General features: G+C 42.4%; 1 protein-coding gene across 1 annotated transcript in view; it reads right to left on the reverse strand.

Annotated features, from left to right (window-relative positions):
* Positions 1 to 17079, reverse strand: part of LOC147726626 (5'-nucleotidase-like) — a 1080701-nt gene that overhangs the window by 998073 nt on the left and 65549 nt on the right. The window lies entirely within an intron of this gene.

A 17079-nucleotide genomic window follows, 5' to 3' on the forward strand; every position in this document is an offset into this window, starting at 1 on the left:
ACAAAACAGAGTTGCCCTCCTCTTTCATTCCTCAGTTCACTACCAGCCTCACGACACAAAGGTGGACAAACCAGGACATTCCTTATGGTTAAGGGGTTTCTGTTGGGTCGCCCATGCACTATTGCTACGGTCTATGCAACTAACTCCGGACAGACAGAATTTCTCCTCACGTTTCTAACAACACTGGAGAGTTTTGCTACGGGGACAACATTTTAATGGGTGTTTTCAATCTTATTTGGGATCTGTCTGTGCACACTACTCATCTACACAGGTCAGCTGCAGGAGTCTTGACTAAGGAGTTTTCATCCACACTGCAGCGATTGGGGCTAATAGGCATCTGGAGGGCCATGAACCCCTCAACACATGATTATTCATTTTTTTCACATTCCCATAGATCATACTCTAGGATAGACCACATTATTCCTAGCCAGCCGCTCCTCTGGAAATATTGGTTAACTGGCCTGCAACTCGCTCTAAATTTAAAAGGTGGTACTTCCCTTATATTCTCAGTAGGGACCGAATTGAGGAAGACGATAAAGGACTTCTTCACCAACAATGGACAGTCGCAGGGATTCCGTGCTCAGACAGAACTGTGCATAGAGGCTTGGAACTTCAGTGAATTAGGATGTCCCAAAACTCACCTTAGTACCCGAAAATACCCTACCAGACTAGCTACAGTGTCTCATTGATCATCATAAACTCCCAATGCTTAGACAAACCAGAACATGAACTTAGTACACCTCAGGTAACGTGGAACACATGAACACTCTTTCGTTATACAATCATTTCAATCCAGAACAAGGAGTAAAAGAGGACATGTGCATATTTGAAATGTTTATTCACTAATGCAGTGCTCTCAAGCGCAGTATCTTAGCTAATACAAGCAAGCATATTATAAGAAACAAAGTAATCAGCATAGTCACTAGTCCATAGAACACAAACGGTGAAAGCATATTATTATGCTAAAATGAATAGGGTTTAACAAAACCTAATTCTCACCCTCCCTAGCTAGTATATTATATTATATCTAAGAAGGTCTCTTGTGGGTTTTAGCAGAGCGGCCCCATACCTCAAGATCCTAGTGTTAAGGGATCACATCATCAGCAACCAGCTCTTCTGCATGAGAAGCACCATAAAGTGTGTTTGTATGCTCTTGTGCTAAGCAATATAAAACGCGCCTAAAGCCAGAACTTGGCTGCATGTATGTTATGTCTAGGAACGTGCGAAGATCAGTGCTCATAACAACTACTGTGTTGAGATATCCTTTAAGGTTTCAACACTCACTGTATAGACACGGCTCGCCAAGCAAGACTGATATCAGTGCAACAACATATTATTCTCGCATGAACCAAAAACATTTTACTAGGCTCAGAGCTAAAGCAGTAGATATGTGTCATGTGCAAAAGCAGCAGAAAGGTAAAATGGCGTTTAAACTCCTAAAAAGCTCATGCTAACTTAACACAGTAATCAGGCTACATATATCAATATATCACCCTCCCTTGAGCCGAGCACGTATCAGATAAGATAAGATAAGAAAAAGGACCCAATTGTTGAAAGCAGAGTTCAATAAAACGTTCAGTTCGAATTTAAGTAGGTGAGGAAAAAAATAATTTCGTCCGTTCAAAAATCGAAAATCTCACCAGCACCACATTGTAATGTCCAATGTTAGTAAAGCCAATAGGTCTGATCAAAAAACAATATCCATCAAAACTCGGAGAAAAAACATTTCTGAGAGGGAGAAAAAAATCATGATATGAAAAACCCCAATAGGAGTCAGCCTAAAACTGAGTATGCGAAATAAGCAGCAACTGCTTCCAACAGGAAGTCACTGTTATCATCCGAAAATAACTCAGCCATCCAATTTAATAATGAGAAAGAACATACATGTTATTCAATTACCGGAGCCTCTAGTACCATCAGAGGACAACTCAGTGGGTTCTCAATGAAGCTGTGTGCCAAGAAATCTTGCGCCGCTGTGAAAATATTCCAATGACCCAGAACTCCACGCATCGCTGCAAAGGCCATAATCCTTCCGTAAGAACAAAGCAATTCTTGAGCAACTAAGGGACTCATGAGATTATCATAATCCACTTCAGGAGACAACAAATTGCAGAGACACAAACCCAGGGCCCACATGAAATCGCAGCTCAGGCAATAAAATACAGGCTGGACACAGGTGAAATAGGAAAATCGAAACGATAATCAATATGATGTGCTCAGGGTGGCAAGTGCCAGCACACCATAGTAATCAAGCATCCGGTTGCGAAACAGTGCTAACTACTCCCGCTCGTTTGCGAACACAGGACGGGCATCCATTTTTATTCAAACAAAACAGAAATAAAAAACCCGCAGCCAGCGCCAGTAGAACAGGAAGTCCACCAAATAGGCTGGAGAATATCGAGTGGAAGAAAGCAGGAATGACTCCAAATATTTTTTGGAAAGAAGTCACCAACCCACTGCTTACTACTTTAAAAAAATGAGCCAGCCCCGAAGTGGAGGAAGCGTTAAAGATTGTATGTATCAGCTCATCAAAATGTAATGGAAGGTCAGTATTCAATAAGGCATGCACTTCTGTGCGGGTGTTAGCTAAGTGAAGGACAAATGTTGCTCTAGCAGATGTCAGGGCAACTTCCTTCTGTGACAATAAGGCTCTTATTCTGCTCATCTTATTGAACTCAGACTTCAAGGCCGGAATCCTCGGCCAGATGGAAACAACCAGGTTCCCATGCAGGGGTGGATACAGCACATTTTTACAGCAAACCACAAGCTCACTCACAGTTACAACGTAAGCTATGCCTTTTAATAACCTACAACAATCCTCATTATTCAAAAGTAAATAACTCCTGTTTGTCAACAAGGTAAAAGTCGGGACTATAGCAGGCACCAGTGTACCTTTCAAAATACAAGCCAAATTAGGACGGTCCTGATTACAAGAACCATGCAATTGGATGTGTCTGTACATCAACGAGTGATCTGGTGTTTCTGTGCACTCATCTCCTTTAAGATATACCGCTTTCCCATCTCTAAGACACCTATGAGTGAAAGGGAGCGACCAGGCTTCATGTAAGTAGGAGGCGCTGAGCGGTTCGTACCTGCCTATGGCAAAATACTTCATGCAATTTGTAAATTGGAAAAGCGCAAAAGGTAAAGTTATTAACCCGTGGATAAGCCACGTTGCAGCTGTAGCCTCTGCCACTGAAAAGGGTAAAGACTCCAATCGTTCAATGTGTAACATGGAAAAAGAAGCATCTCTCATTGAAAGCAAACGTTGTTTTTCAGTTAAGTTAAAAGGTGCAAACAGTGATGTGACGTTAATGTAACTCCAAGGCACTTTACCATTTTTCAGTGTCTGCAGGGTCCACGCAAACTGCATAATAGAACGCAATTGATTTTGACCATGGTACAAAACAGACACTTTATCCTGTACAATTTCAACAACAGATGACACAATATTGTCTAATGTGTAAATGCGCGAGGAAAGGGTGTTAATACTGTTATCCACAACCGCAAGCACTTTTTCCAAGTTAGCTTGGTCAATAGACCTAAGGCGGGTAGCCGCTTCTATCAGCGATGTTTTCCAGAGCTCATTATAAATGGCATAGATCCATCTTTTAGATCTACCTTTAGCTGGGCCTTTTATGAAATCATTTAAGTCAACCTAGTCAGTCAGTTTAGATAAATGTAGTTTCACTGATGCCAATGTAGAATGCTTGAGCCAACTCTGACACAATTTGCCTACTGAATAAGTGGTCACAGAATGTTCACTGTCAAAACGGGGATCTAGTCTGATCTGTGTAAAACCCTCAGTCAGGCCCAAAAAACGACGCTGACACGAATCAGCGCTTCTGTGCCACCTCAACCAACCCTTGGGATCCAAACTGGATATGTTAAAGGATGCATTTAGCAAATGCAATTCTCTAATCGTAAATTTTGTAGAATTTTCCCAACCATAATATTCTTCCAAATCAGGGTAGGAAGGAGTATTTAATTTTTTAGAAGTAGCCAATCCAAAGCATGTCGTCTGTGAGATAGTAGAATTCAAAAACAACATATGATTTGGGATGAGACATACACGGTGCAAAGCCTCTGTGCCTTGTACCTGCCAATTTTTAGAACCCCTAACAGATTTAAGGTCAACAATTTCCTTCCATAATTCGTAGCCACCTACAGCCAGCTGGTCTAGAAAGGACTTTGAATACAGTAACTTAGTATCGGTAAGTCTAACTTTGGACATGGATTTATCTGTCAATGTAAAATAAAACGAGGCTGGATTGGACTGATTAAAGTCAGTAAAATAAGTGTACTTTTTCAAAAACGTGTCTGAGCTGCCTCTCAAGGGAGCTGGGCAATGTTCGCACTGGGTATAATTCACATTATTCCTCCTAAAATTAGTTTTGTGCAAGAAATGATTGCCAAAATGTTGGAAGCAAAACAAATTACCATAATTCGCAGATTCTAAGTATTAATCTCCAGCATCAAAGGCAGCATAATACTTTAAATCAGCAAACAAAGCCTCTACGGCCTGAACATCCCAATCATCAGAACGTATGTTCTGTTGAACCACATCCCCCATGTTAACTCTAAGTAAATTAGGAACATTAATAACTTCAGTCAGACCATGTATTTGAAATTTAACTGCATCCCAGACTATTCCATCCAGGACAGGCCATGCGGTGATGTTAACAAAGGCCAAGTCTCTTTTCAATCTGTGGGCTGAATATGTTGAGGAGAGAACATGCATTAGACATCTGAATGTAACTTTGGCACCCCACTCCTCTTCACAATGTCCATTTACAAGTCGAAAAAAATAAAACACAAAACCAATTGACATAAAAAGATAGAGAGCAAAAAGCCCCAGCCAAATGTAAGTCCAAGGGGGAATCAAAAAATGTTTTTTAAACAATGTTACGTAGGCTCTTAACCTTGTGGGTTTCTTCGACGTGTGTGAGATAGTGTCAAATGAAAATCTGGACTCCGTGGCCAAACGAGTTTGCAAATCAGGCATTGATAAGTCAGTCGGGTAGGTGTATTCTGTATCATCAGGGATTGTACCAGGAAAAGCATTCAATAAAGGACAAACAATTGAAGGCATCTCGAGGGCCACCTTCGGTGCGTGATCTGAAGTAGTGGCCATAACAGAATTTCTCACTATCGAATGACATGAGACTGCCGGTGTCATGCTAAGAAGAATCGGCCACTCTGTGTATTTTGACATTGTCAATGGAGATATACCTGTTCTCTTTACGACCTGGAAGAGGTGGTAAAATGACTGTTCTTGTGCCCTTCACTCCAAGCACAGGAACCGGAGCATGGTATCAGGGACCAAATTCCTTTTTGTTATCGATCTTCTCCCGAACCAGTTCTCCAACTTGGGGTAGCCAGCCAACTACCGGGATCTGCAACGCATCATCCGAAGTAGAGGGCAAGTGTTCCTTTGCAAGACTGTCTCTGGTCTCTTGTAGAGTCTGTAAAACATTACAATGTTCATCTACCTCAAAGGACACAGCCGAACCGACCGTGTCTAGACGGTCAAGGTCCGGGACATACATCTTGATACCAAAGAGCATTTCGTATGGGGTCCGCCCACCCAGAGACCTTCTAGGGAGATTATTAAGAGCACGCTGCACGCCATTGAGATGGGCCAGCCAGTTTTCGCCAGTGCCTATAACTCGAGCTGTCAGTGATTGCTTTAAGTCATGGTTCATTCGTTCCACAACACAATTACCCTCAGGTCGGTATGGAGATGAAAACTTGACTTGGACCCCCATCGAAGTCATGGCATCCCTATACGCCTTAGAGGCGAAAGCAGGACCCTGATTCAAATGGAAGGTACCACAGGCAAAAATCCCTACAAAGACACGCAAATCCCTGATGACAGTCCGTGAATCAGCGCTGCGATGAGGCCAGACCCAAACAAAGCATGTGCATGAATCAACTGCTACTAAGATGTACTTATACGCAGTATCAGATGAAAAAGGACCGCAGTGATATAAATAAACACAACGAAAGGGTTTATTAGAAATGAACAACTGTGTTTGGGGCGGACGCGAAGCAGTTGAAGGCTTTATCTGCTGGCATATGTCACATTGAAGGACATAGTCACGCGTCTGTTTGTACAGTCCCAGCCACCAAAAACGTAGTTGCAACTGAGACACAGTAGCTGAAACGCCCGCATGCGCAGACGCAACCCCTTCATGGGCCGCCGTGATCAGTGAATGTCTGCGATCTGAGTTGGGAATCAATCTCTCTCCAACTTCAGGTATTTTCACATAAGGAACCTTATCGGGACTTAAGTGGTATGTGTACTTCGAAGGGAACCCCTGAGGATATTTATCTCCCTTCTCAGTGGCAGCAACAGCAGCCAAGATGTCGTCATCAATCTTACAACTGGACCGTGTGACTGCTGCAAGTAAATATGTCAATACCGCTGATTTCGCTGCTTCATCAGCAAGCGAGTTGCCGACAGCGTGAACTCCTACGCGCTGGTGACGAGAGTATGAATTACAAACACGAGTGGCAACTGCTCCTTAAGCTCAGCCACTCGGACCCAGATCATTTTATGTTTTATTGTGCTACCCTTGGAATCACGAAAATCATTCTGAATCCAAAAGAACAAGTTCTCATTGTAAGACTGGACACAGTAGTAAGAATCACTCACGATAAGTGTAGACACACACGGATCAGCGTACCCTAATGCAAGCATCAGAGCACAAAGCTCTGCCAATTGCGCGGTGCAGTCCCCTAGAGTCTGCGCGTGCACGACCCTGGACTTGAACTCATCGTTCACCATGGCACCTACCACAATGGTGCAAGCGGAAACGTAGGCGTGTTTAGAACCATGCGCAACCAGCGCCGAACCATCAGTGTAAATGATGCAATGGAAGTCCTCCAAAGGTCGCATAGCCAAAGGGACAGGATGAACAAACTCATACTGCAAAAACTCCTGCGAGCGTAAGGAGGCATCAAAAATGAATGTGACATCCGGAGACGTCAATGATGCTGCCCATTGTATCCACTGAGGGTGCAAAGCTTTAGAATTTGGTACACTGGCTTTCGTAACTGCTGCCAAAGCAGGACACGGTGTAACAACCAACATGCGTTTTCCCTGTGACAGAGCGCGTCCCTTCAGAATCGCGATCTGCACAGCCGTCAAAACTTTCTCCACAGTGGAAAATCGCATTTCAGCCGAAGTGTACAAGTGTGACTTGTAAGTGTTAGGTACTGAAATTCCCCTCCGTTAAAAGTAAGGTATGTGAAACCCACCGTCCCAGGGATGATTCTTATCACCAGGATGGTGTGATTATCACGAGTCAATAAGTATTTAGAAGCGAGCAGATCAGCCTGCAATGACTGCAGTATATCTGAGTGTTCAGGCAGCCAGTTTGATTTTGTAAAATTTGGTTGTATCAATGCATACAAGGGCTTGATACGCTGAGCATAATCCGGAATGTATGTCCTTCCAAAATTCAAAAAGCCCAGCAAGGACTGTAATTTTTTCAGAGTTGTCGGAGCGCGCAATTATGCGCATTTCTCCAAGAAGTGAGGAGCCAATTCTTGCCCTTCATTGTTGAGCTCGTAGACCAGGAACAACACTGTGTATTCTGCAATGTGCGATTTTGCAAAATTGACTTTGTAACCGAAGTCCGCAAAGCTACAAATTAAGCGGTCAACTCGACAAAGATGCTCCCACAGTTCATCATCTGTGAGATAAATGTCATCCACATATGAACAAGCATCCGGGTCAACCCTCTCTAAGAGATAGACTATGCGAGCAGCAAATACTCCAGGACTATTCTTATAGCCCATAGGTAAACGTTTGAATTTTTTTTGACACCGCCGCAGGTAAAGGAGGTCCATTGGGAACTAACTTTAAGTCGCGAGCTTAAAGGTGGGGGCCAGTCAGCCTCCGCTAACAAAATATCATAGGTAGTCGTAAGATTCTCCCAAAAAAAACCTTCTATGGTGCGTTGAATGTCACTCTCAATGAATAAGACTATTTCATAGATCCTGTCAGGGGGAGCTACTCTAGTGTCAGCTGTATCCACAACAACATAACGGTCAGTCGCTGTTACCTTCAGTAGTGGATGCAGGGCCTCTCGCAGTATGGTAATGTCCGCTGCGCTGTCCAGCAAGGTCAGAGCCCATGTCTGATTCCGAAGCTAGGTTCTCACTATCTGTGGCATATCTGTGTGCTGTTAAAGCAGCGACCTCTCTTCGGTGTAGAATCGCCCTGCTTGCCTTTGCCTTCTTTTGGGCGGGGCTGGTCGCGTCCTTGCTGGCCGCCCCGATCCTAGCCGCCTCCTCCAACACCGGAAGAAAAAGCCGATGACTCCTGAAAAGAACGAGGAGAGCGTTGTTCAGAAACCTGAAAACGATCAGGTGATTTTATCGTTGCGCGATCGAGCAAATCATAAACACGTTCTGTGGGCGCAGGCAATGGAGACACAGGACGAGACTCCTGTTTCTGTTGTTGCTGTTGTTTTCCCGGTTTCTGTTTTTTAGGCCAATTTTGTTTTTTGGACTTGGGCTGTTCGTCGCTTCCGACTTCTGCCCTTTGGGTTGTTTTTTCTCTTTAGTAGAAAAAGGCTTGAGACCCCTACTATTGCGGCCCACGGTTTTATAAGCCGCCACAATAATTTTCGCCAACTGTCGGGGTTTATCGGCATCGGGAACCGCCTGCAAAGCATTGGCAACCTGAAAGTTCGCCGCATCCCCCTTGATGTTAGCAAGTATGAGATCGGAAACTACATCAAAGGAGCCACACAGGCGCATATCCAATTCAACCGCAGCCCCCGGTCCTTGGTCATCCTGAACATGTTTAAGGACCGTCGGCAGGACAGTCATAGACGGAGTGTCGTAACACCTCGCGTAGACTGCCGCAAATGTTTTTCCCCAGGTCTCACAGTCACCGATTTCGGGGGTCAAGTCCTTCGATAAGCTAATTGTCAGAATCCTGTGTTTTTCAACAGGAGACGTGTTAGGAAATAAAGCCTCCAGCTGGTCAAACTTCTCGGCAAGCCAGAAAGGAAAATCATCCCGTTCCTGGGGACGCTTGCCCATCACAGCATTGACCATAAAGGGACTGAGCTTCATACCGCTCTGTCCGGCAGGAAGCACTGCACCACCCGGGGCCCCGATCGGGAGATTGCGGGGGATGTATTGCACTAACGACCTAATCACGCTAATTGCGACTACATGTAGTCATCTTAACTCACCTACTGAACATGCTCCATGAAGAGGATGAGGGGTAAACCCAGCTAAAACAGGCCAAGTAGTGCCTGGAATGGACAAAGGACCTAACCTTGGAGCTGCTAATGCATGGGGTAGGGCGCCATTAAACCAAACATGATGTTGCCAAGTATCAATAGGAACCTCCTGTGCGCTATACAGTGTATTTTCATTCGGCACAGCAGTGGGAGTGTACGTATGGAACACAACAGAAGTCCCGTCCACAGCCGGGAAGGTCACCCACGAATAAAATATGTTGTAAAGGTAAGCTACTTCCGCACTCACCACCATTATGACTGCCATGCCATCCACGGGAACATTATAATTTTGCAAATGATTGTGCACTGCAATGCGACTATGCAACGGAATGTCCACCGCGGCCATAGTGACACAGAAAGGAAAAGGTACAAAGTCAACCCTGTAGCACAACTGGGTAGTAATTCAAGGAAACCGTTTAGAAAGATTCAAGCTTGAAAAGACCTATACTAATATAGGTAGGTTTATCTGACACCACCGTTAACCGGAAACAGTAGTGAAGGGGTTAAGGACTGAATGATGTACTACTCAAGTATCATGCTATAAGACCAACAACGATTGGGCGCCATGTCGCAGGGATTCCGTTCTCAGACAGAACTGTGCATAAAGGCTTGGAACTTCAGTGAATTAGGATGTCCCAAAACTCACCGTAGTACCCAAAAATCCCCTATCAGACTAGCTACAGTGTCTCATTGGTCATCATAAACTCCCAATGCTGAGACAAACCAGAACATGAACTTAGTACACCTCAGGTAACGTGGAACACATGAACACTCTTTCGTTATACAATCTTTTCAATCCAGAACAAGGAGTAAAAGAGGACACGTGCATATTTTAAATGTTTATTCACTAATGCAGTGCTCTCAAGCGCAGTATCTTAGCTAATACAAGCAAACATATTATAAGAAACAAAGTAATCAGCATAGTCACTAGTCCATAGACCACAAACGGTGAAAGCATATTATTATGCTAAAATGAATAGGGTTTAACAAAACCTAATTCTCACCCTCCCTAGCTAGTATATTATATTATATCTAAGAAGGTCTCTTGTGGGTTTTAGCAGAGTGGCCCCATACCTCAAGATCCTAGTGGTAAGGGATCACATCATCAGCAACCAGCTCGTCTGCATGCAAAGCACCATCAAGTGTGTTTGTATGCTCTTGTGCAAAGCAATATAAAACGCGCCTAAAGCCAGAACTTGGCTACAGCTGCATGTATGTTATGTCTAGGGACGTGCGAAGATCAGTGCTCATAACAACTACTGTGTTGAGATATCCTTGAAGGTTTCAGCACTCCCTGTACAGACACGGCTCGCCAAGCAAGACTGATATCAGTGCAACAACATATTATTCTCGCATGAACCGAAAACATTTTACTAGGCTCAAAGCTAAAGCAGTAGATCTGTGTTGTGTGCAAAAGCAGAAGAAAGGTAAAATGGCGTTTAAACTCCTAAAAAGCTCATGCTAACTTAACACAGTAATCAGGCTACATATATCAATATATCAGGACCTAAAGACACTTTCCACTTGAATAACTGGGTCTCCTTTAACAGCATCGCTGCGGCGGCTTTTCCCGCTGTGTGCGGCAATTTTTAAAAAGCCGCGTTACATGACGAGCTCAGCTCGTCACCCGCACACAGTCACCGTGGCTGATGACGAGCTCAGCTCGTCATCAGCAGCGAAGTGGTTAAAGCAACAAAATATGGAGTGTTTGTCCTTGGAGGGAAAATTACGGTGTGCTGAGAAGTCACAAGGATGCCCCGTCTGTAAAGGCTCAAAGGAAAGTAATAGCACTAAAAGGGAAATTCCATGCAATATATACTAATAGGGAAGAAAAGATCCTTTTACGCCTCCAGGCCTGAGGGTATGATGGCAATGATAAAATGTGTTCCCTGCTGGTGGGACAGCTACGAGCCTAACAGGAGAAGGAGTACATTGACAGATAGACGATGACTTAGGCACTACACACTATAGTGAGGAGGGGAAGTAGGGTGCCTTTCGCAAATTCTAAAAAAATGCTCTATAAAGCAGGCCCCGTAGTTGAGCTGGACCAATCTCAATATTTGGACTCGCACTACACACTATAGTGAGGAGGGGAAGTAGGGTGCCTTTCGCAAATTCTAAAAAGAAGCTCTATAAAGGAGGCTTCCTAGTTGAGCTGGACCAATCTCAATATTTGGACTCGCTGGAACTCCCTCTGGTTCCCCCTGCCACCAATGAAGCGCTCAGTCAGTCCATAACGAGGGACTTGGTACAAAAGGCAATAGATGCTCTAAAACCCCAGAAGGCCCACGGATCCAATGGCTTTAGTGCCCAGTTCTACAGAACATGTAGTGCTGAGCTCACTCCCCATATGACCGATCTCTTTAACGAGACAGCGACCTCTCGTCAGGTGTCTCCGATGGGGGTTGCCTTAATCACTGAGCCCCAAAGCAGGGAAAAGTCCCCAACTGTGCGTTTCATAGAGGCCTATTGTGCTTCTGATTCTTGATGCTAAATTATATTCGAAGATACTTGGATGGAGGGGATTCTTCAAGACTTCATTCACCCGGATCAGTCAGGCTTTATCAAGGATCGTCAGACCCATGATAACCAGAGTACGATAGTGCATTTAATCAATAAAGTACAGAATAAACATATCCTCGTGTCCTTGTTCTTATTAGACGCAGAGAAGGCCTTCTCCATGGTCGATTGGTCCTTCCTAATGAGCACTTTGCTCCATTTCGGGTTCAGCGATACCTTCATGGGCATGGTGAAAGCTAACTGCCACTGTCCCGAGTCCTTGTCAACGGAGTAGCCTCGGGCTTCTTTAATTTATCAAGAGGCAAAAGACAGGGTTGCCCCCTCGCACCCATGCTCTCTGTGCTCTGCATAGAACCACTTGCTGCACGTATCAGGGCTAACCCAGATGAATACAAAATGTCTTTATTTGCGAGCGATGTTCTGCTCCCCACTACAGAACCTCCTACCTCTTTGCCAGCTATACAAGCTGAACTCAGTACCTTTGAGAAAGTGGCAGGCTTCAAGGTTAACCTTTCAAAATCTTTCATACTTAATCTGTTAACCCTAGAGGTGATGGCCGCCATTACTGTGGCTTTGCCCTTCTTGTGAGTTGACAAAGAAATCACTTATCTGAGCATTAAAATTACCCACAAACCATTGGATCTCTATAAAGCAAACTCCCACCCCCTTGCTACTATAACTTAAATCAGATTTTAAAAACGGAGTTCCACTTCCATTGCCTGCATCGGTCGCATAAAAGCAATTAAGATGAATGTGTTGCCTCAGCTACTCTATTTCTGGGCCTACCGATTACTTTTGACAGGGAGCTGTTCGCCGAGTTAAAGTCAATGATGATAAAATTCTCTGGCAGGGTTGCAGGGCCCGCTTATCTCAACGACTATTGACCAGATAGCAACTTAAATGAAATACCAGCATTTGTAAAGCACACAGCTACCTCCGAAAAGGTTTTCCGGCGCTGAAGGCCATCGGGAAGATTAAGCGAGCTATTGCCCAGAGTCTATACCATTTCCAGCTGAAAGGCAATACGTCTCTCCATGTGTTCCCATACCTGGCGTGTCATGCAGTTTGATGCTTACTTTCTGTGAAGATTTAAGGAGTCTTCATTAATTCAGTTTCAGTAGTTTATCAACAGCATCTTCTGTGGGCTCAACGCTCACCGGTTACTTCTTCAAATTGACATTCTGCCTTAAGTCAGCAGTGATCTCACTACGTTCTATGATCCCACTGCTACATGCAAGTTGTAAACTCACTACATTCCATGCTTCAGCATTACATGTCCCTACATATCTTTCCCCTTAACACATTCAAATAGAAACAAAGATTAAAAATTCCAATAATAAAATACATCATAACATATTAATGATAAGATTACATTTAAACAAAAGTGATGCTTTTACAACGTAGAATTGCAATTGAAATCAAATGTTATTGACACATAAATATACAACTCCTTCCTAAAAATTGACATATTAACAACACTTCAAAATATAATTCAAACTTTACATATATCGCCCATATTTCTAACATCATCTTTTTCCAGGATCACCACACTGCGTTTGACCTCCTTCACTTAACATGGAGTAGAGTATTTACTTTCAACCTTGGAAACAAAGCTTATTTTTTTCACGACTACCCAACCTCCCGCTACAAACCTTTCCTTTCATTATAATATAGCATGTTCTTTTTCTGTGCCCTCAAGACATTCCTTTGAATTTCTTCACAATCTACTTCAACCTTTGTTGCTGGTCCTCTCAGCCATACAGGCCACTATTTTAATCCAGGTTTCCTTCCTTTTAAAGATACAAATGGAGAAACACCTGTTACGGAATGAGGAATTGTCCTATGCGCCCACCTGATTTTTTTAAATTCTCTTTTCCACGGAAGGTGATTGGCAAGAGACAGTTGTATATTGTCCATCACCAATGGGTTAATCCTCTCAACCAACCCATTAGCTTGAGGTCGGAAGAGAGCCACCTTTTCATGCACAATTCCCATGCCGGAAAGATAATTCGCCTTTTCTCTAGACAGAAATTGCACCCCATTATCCGACACAATTTTCTTTGGAATACCTTCCTCCAGAAAAACTTTTTAAGAACTCAATGACATTTGAGCTGTTCACTTCACTAACAGCTTTGTCAACAAACCATTTACTATGGTAATCCACTAAGATTAGAATACATTTTATCCTGAATCCTAACTTGGGCACAGGTCCTGAAAGAATTGATGGCCAATTTTTCCCAAGGTCTTTCAGGAAAACTCATGACATCTAATGGAGGCTGTCTAACAACTTTGGTCTTGTCACTGTTAGCACACATTGAACAATTCTTCACTTTTTCTTCCACATCTCGATCAACCCCCGGCCACCATAATGACTGTTTAACCTTTCTTTTCATAATTCCTCGTCCAAGATGTCCTGCACGGACAATATCAAGAATTCTGGTCCGAATACTTTTGGGAGGGACAAACTGATTCCTCCTCATTAACCTGCCATCAACTATACTAAGTACTTCTTTGACCTTAAAATACTTCCGTAACTCACCCCTCATTCCATCACTTTCCCCCCAACCATGTACAATTCTTCTTTCAACTTCTTCCATTCCAACATCATTCGCTCTTCTGCCATCCACTCATCAGGAGCTAAGGCCAATTCTCCCGTAGTAAGTGTTCCAGCTCTGAAAATCACTTCAGCAACCGCATCATCAGTATCCACATCCACTGGTAACCTCAATAGAAAATCTGCCACAATATTCTCACTGCCCCTCACAAACCCTATGTCAAAATTATAATCCATTACTGCCAACAACCATCTTGTGATACGAGGTGTAACGTTTCCTTCTAAACCTCTTCCACCACTAAAAATATATGTCAATGGTTTGTGATCTGTTCTTAGCTTGAAGGTAATCCCCCACACATAAATCCTGAAACTATTAATTCCCCAACAGCAAGCTAGATCCTCCCTTTCAATCACTGAATATGTGATTTCTGCACCTTGCAATCTTCTGGTTGCAAAACCAATTATATTTTCAATACCATGTTTGATTTGTGTCAACACTGCACCAATTCCAACCTTACTAGCTTCCGTTGTGATATATGTTTTGGCTGTCACATCAAAATGCCCCAATGTAGGAGCATGGATAATACTCTTCTTTACATGTAAAAATGCATCTTCACACTCTCCACTCCATACAAACTCAACACCCTTCTTTAAAAATCTTCTAAAAGTTTCTACAATTTCTGTAAATTCCCTAACAAATTTAGCACATTACTCTGCTAGTCCTAAGAACGATTTCAATTCATCCTTAGTCTGTGGTCTGAATGCATTTTCAACAGCAGTCTAGTTGCTCATTAGATCACTGTAGTAAAGCTACGGCTCACCAGGGAAGTCTGCTGCTGGTATTCAAAGTGCATGTTTCAGTCTGCATGTTGGAATTTTTTAATGAAATAGAAGAGGATTTGAGAAGTCAAAATGTGCCCTAATTTTTCTTTCTGCAGCACTAATCATAATCTCTAAGGCAAAATGAAGCCCCTCATTTTGTTCCTTTGCAAAGTAAATGTTTTAAGTGTTACCACTTTATTCCAATCAAGATGGCTTCAGGTATTCCAGTAAGACTGTTCTTTTCAGAAAGACATATTCAATGGATGATGTCATCAGTAATGTCATCAGTGATGTCATCAGGGATGTCATTTGAGATGTCATCAGTGAGGTCATGAGTGATGTCACTCAACATGTCATGAGTGATGTAATATGTGACGTCATCAGCAATGCATTGCGGGCGCACGAGTTATAGGTAGCTGAACTAACTATAACGGGGGAATTTCAATGGTTTTGTATGAGTGAAATTTCCAGCTAACTATAACATGTGTGAAACCTATGGTGTTTTCAATGAATTTGCAAAGTTTTTGTAATGCTAATTCCTAACTATAACGTGTGTGAAACCTAGGGTTGTTTCAGTGAATTTGCAAGGTTTTTTAAATGCTAATTCCTAACTATAACATGTGTGAAACCTATTGTTTTTTTTCAGGGAATTTCAAAGGTTTTGTAAATGAAAGTTTTTAAAATGTATTAATTATTATATTTCTTTTTATACTAATTTCTTACATTTTTAATTTAAATATTTATATTTATTTTTAAAATTATATTTCATATTCTTATTGTAAAATAATAGCAAAACTAAATTGCAAATTATTTTTGGGATTTTTTTCCTCCAATATATTAAAATTGAATTCTATATAATTCCTTTTTCATTGTTTTTTTTGGTAATCGTACCGTACGCGAACGGTAACGGAAATACACCAAATTTGGCAGAGAGGTAGAGTTTAGTAAGTAGATTGTGATTTTTGTTAAATGGTGTAAATCCGTTCAGTAGTTCCTGAGAAAACCCCTATAGACTATGCATGTAGTGTTCCATGCACCGGGAAACTTGTCTTTTATATCTTCAATTCCCCAATCTGTATCCTTACACTTCCAGTAAACACTATCACACTTCTGTTTCAGTATTGTATTGCCCATACAGCACTATGTGATTATCTATACACTGTTCTAAAAGAATCCATTCACTACATTAAAACACTAATCTGCAGATGTACAATAAGTGGTACATCCCCAGAGATATGGCAGTTATTGTGTACTGTGATATCACCTCCTTCTGGAGTAGGGCTTTATGTGATGCACCTTCCAGATGTGCCACATTGTAAATACTACACACCATGGCACATCTTTTGCACCACCAGTGCATCACAAAAGTGACGCAACAGTTGTGTTAAAAGAGGCACAAGGGGGTTGTAAATCCACCCGTAACACATAGAAATTCATCCAGGCTGTTTCACCAGCAGTGCAAGTTGAAGCATAGACTTGTAACATATTTATGTGCATATGTTACATTCAAGTGCTTCGGAGGTACTACAGTATACTATAGGTAAACTGCTTATAGAATTATGCTGTAGCAGCTCCTTATAGGTCTGCACTTTCACATTCACCATACACTATTAATGTATTCATTCATTCATTAATATACAACACATTCATTCAGACAAGGTTTTACACACTATCATAGAAATAAAGCTCTTTCTTTGACCAGTGGAGGTAGTTCTGAAAAAAACCTATCAAGACCTTTTTATTTGTTTAGCTCATCTGTTGTGTCTCTTCTCCTTTCTGCCCGCTTTTAATGCTGTGTTGTGTTTACCTTCTCAAAGCGCCAGGACGCCCCTTTGCTGGGGCAGCTGTGCGCGGTACAAATAAAAATAACATAACATAACAGAACATAACTGGTTTTTTTGTGTTTTTAGTTTTCTA

This window comes from Lissotriton vulgaris, chromosome 3_1 (genome assembly GCF_964263255.1).
Source record: "Lissotriton vulgaris chromosome 3_1, aLisVul1.2, whole genome shotgun sequence".
Classification (NCBI taxonomy): domain Eukaryota; kingdom Metazoa; phylum Chordata; class Amphibia; order Caudata; family Salamandridae; genus Lissotriton; species Lissotriton vulgaris.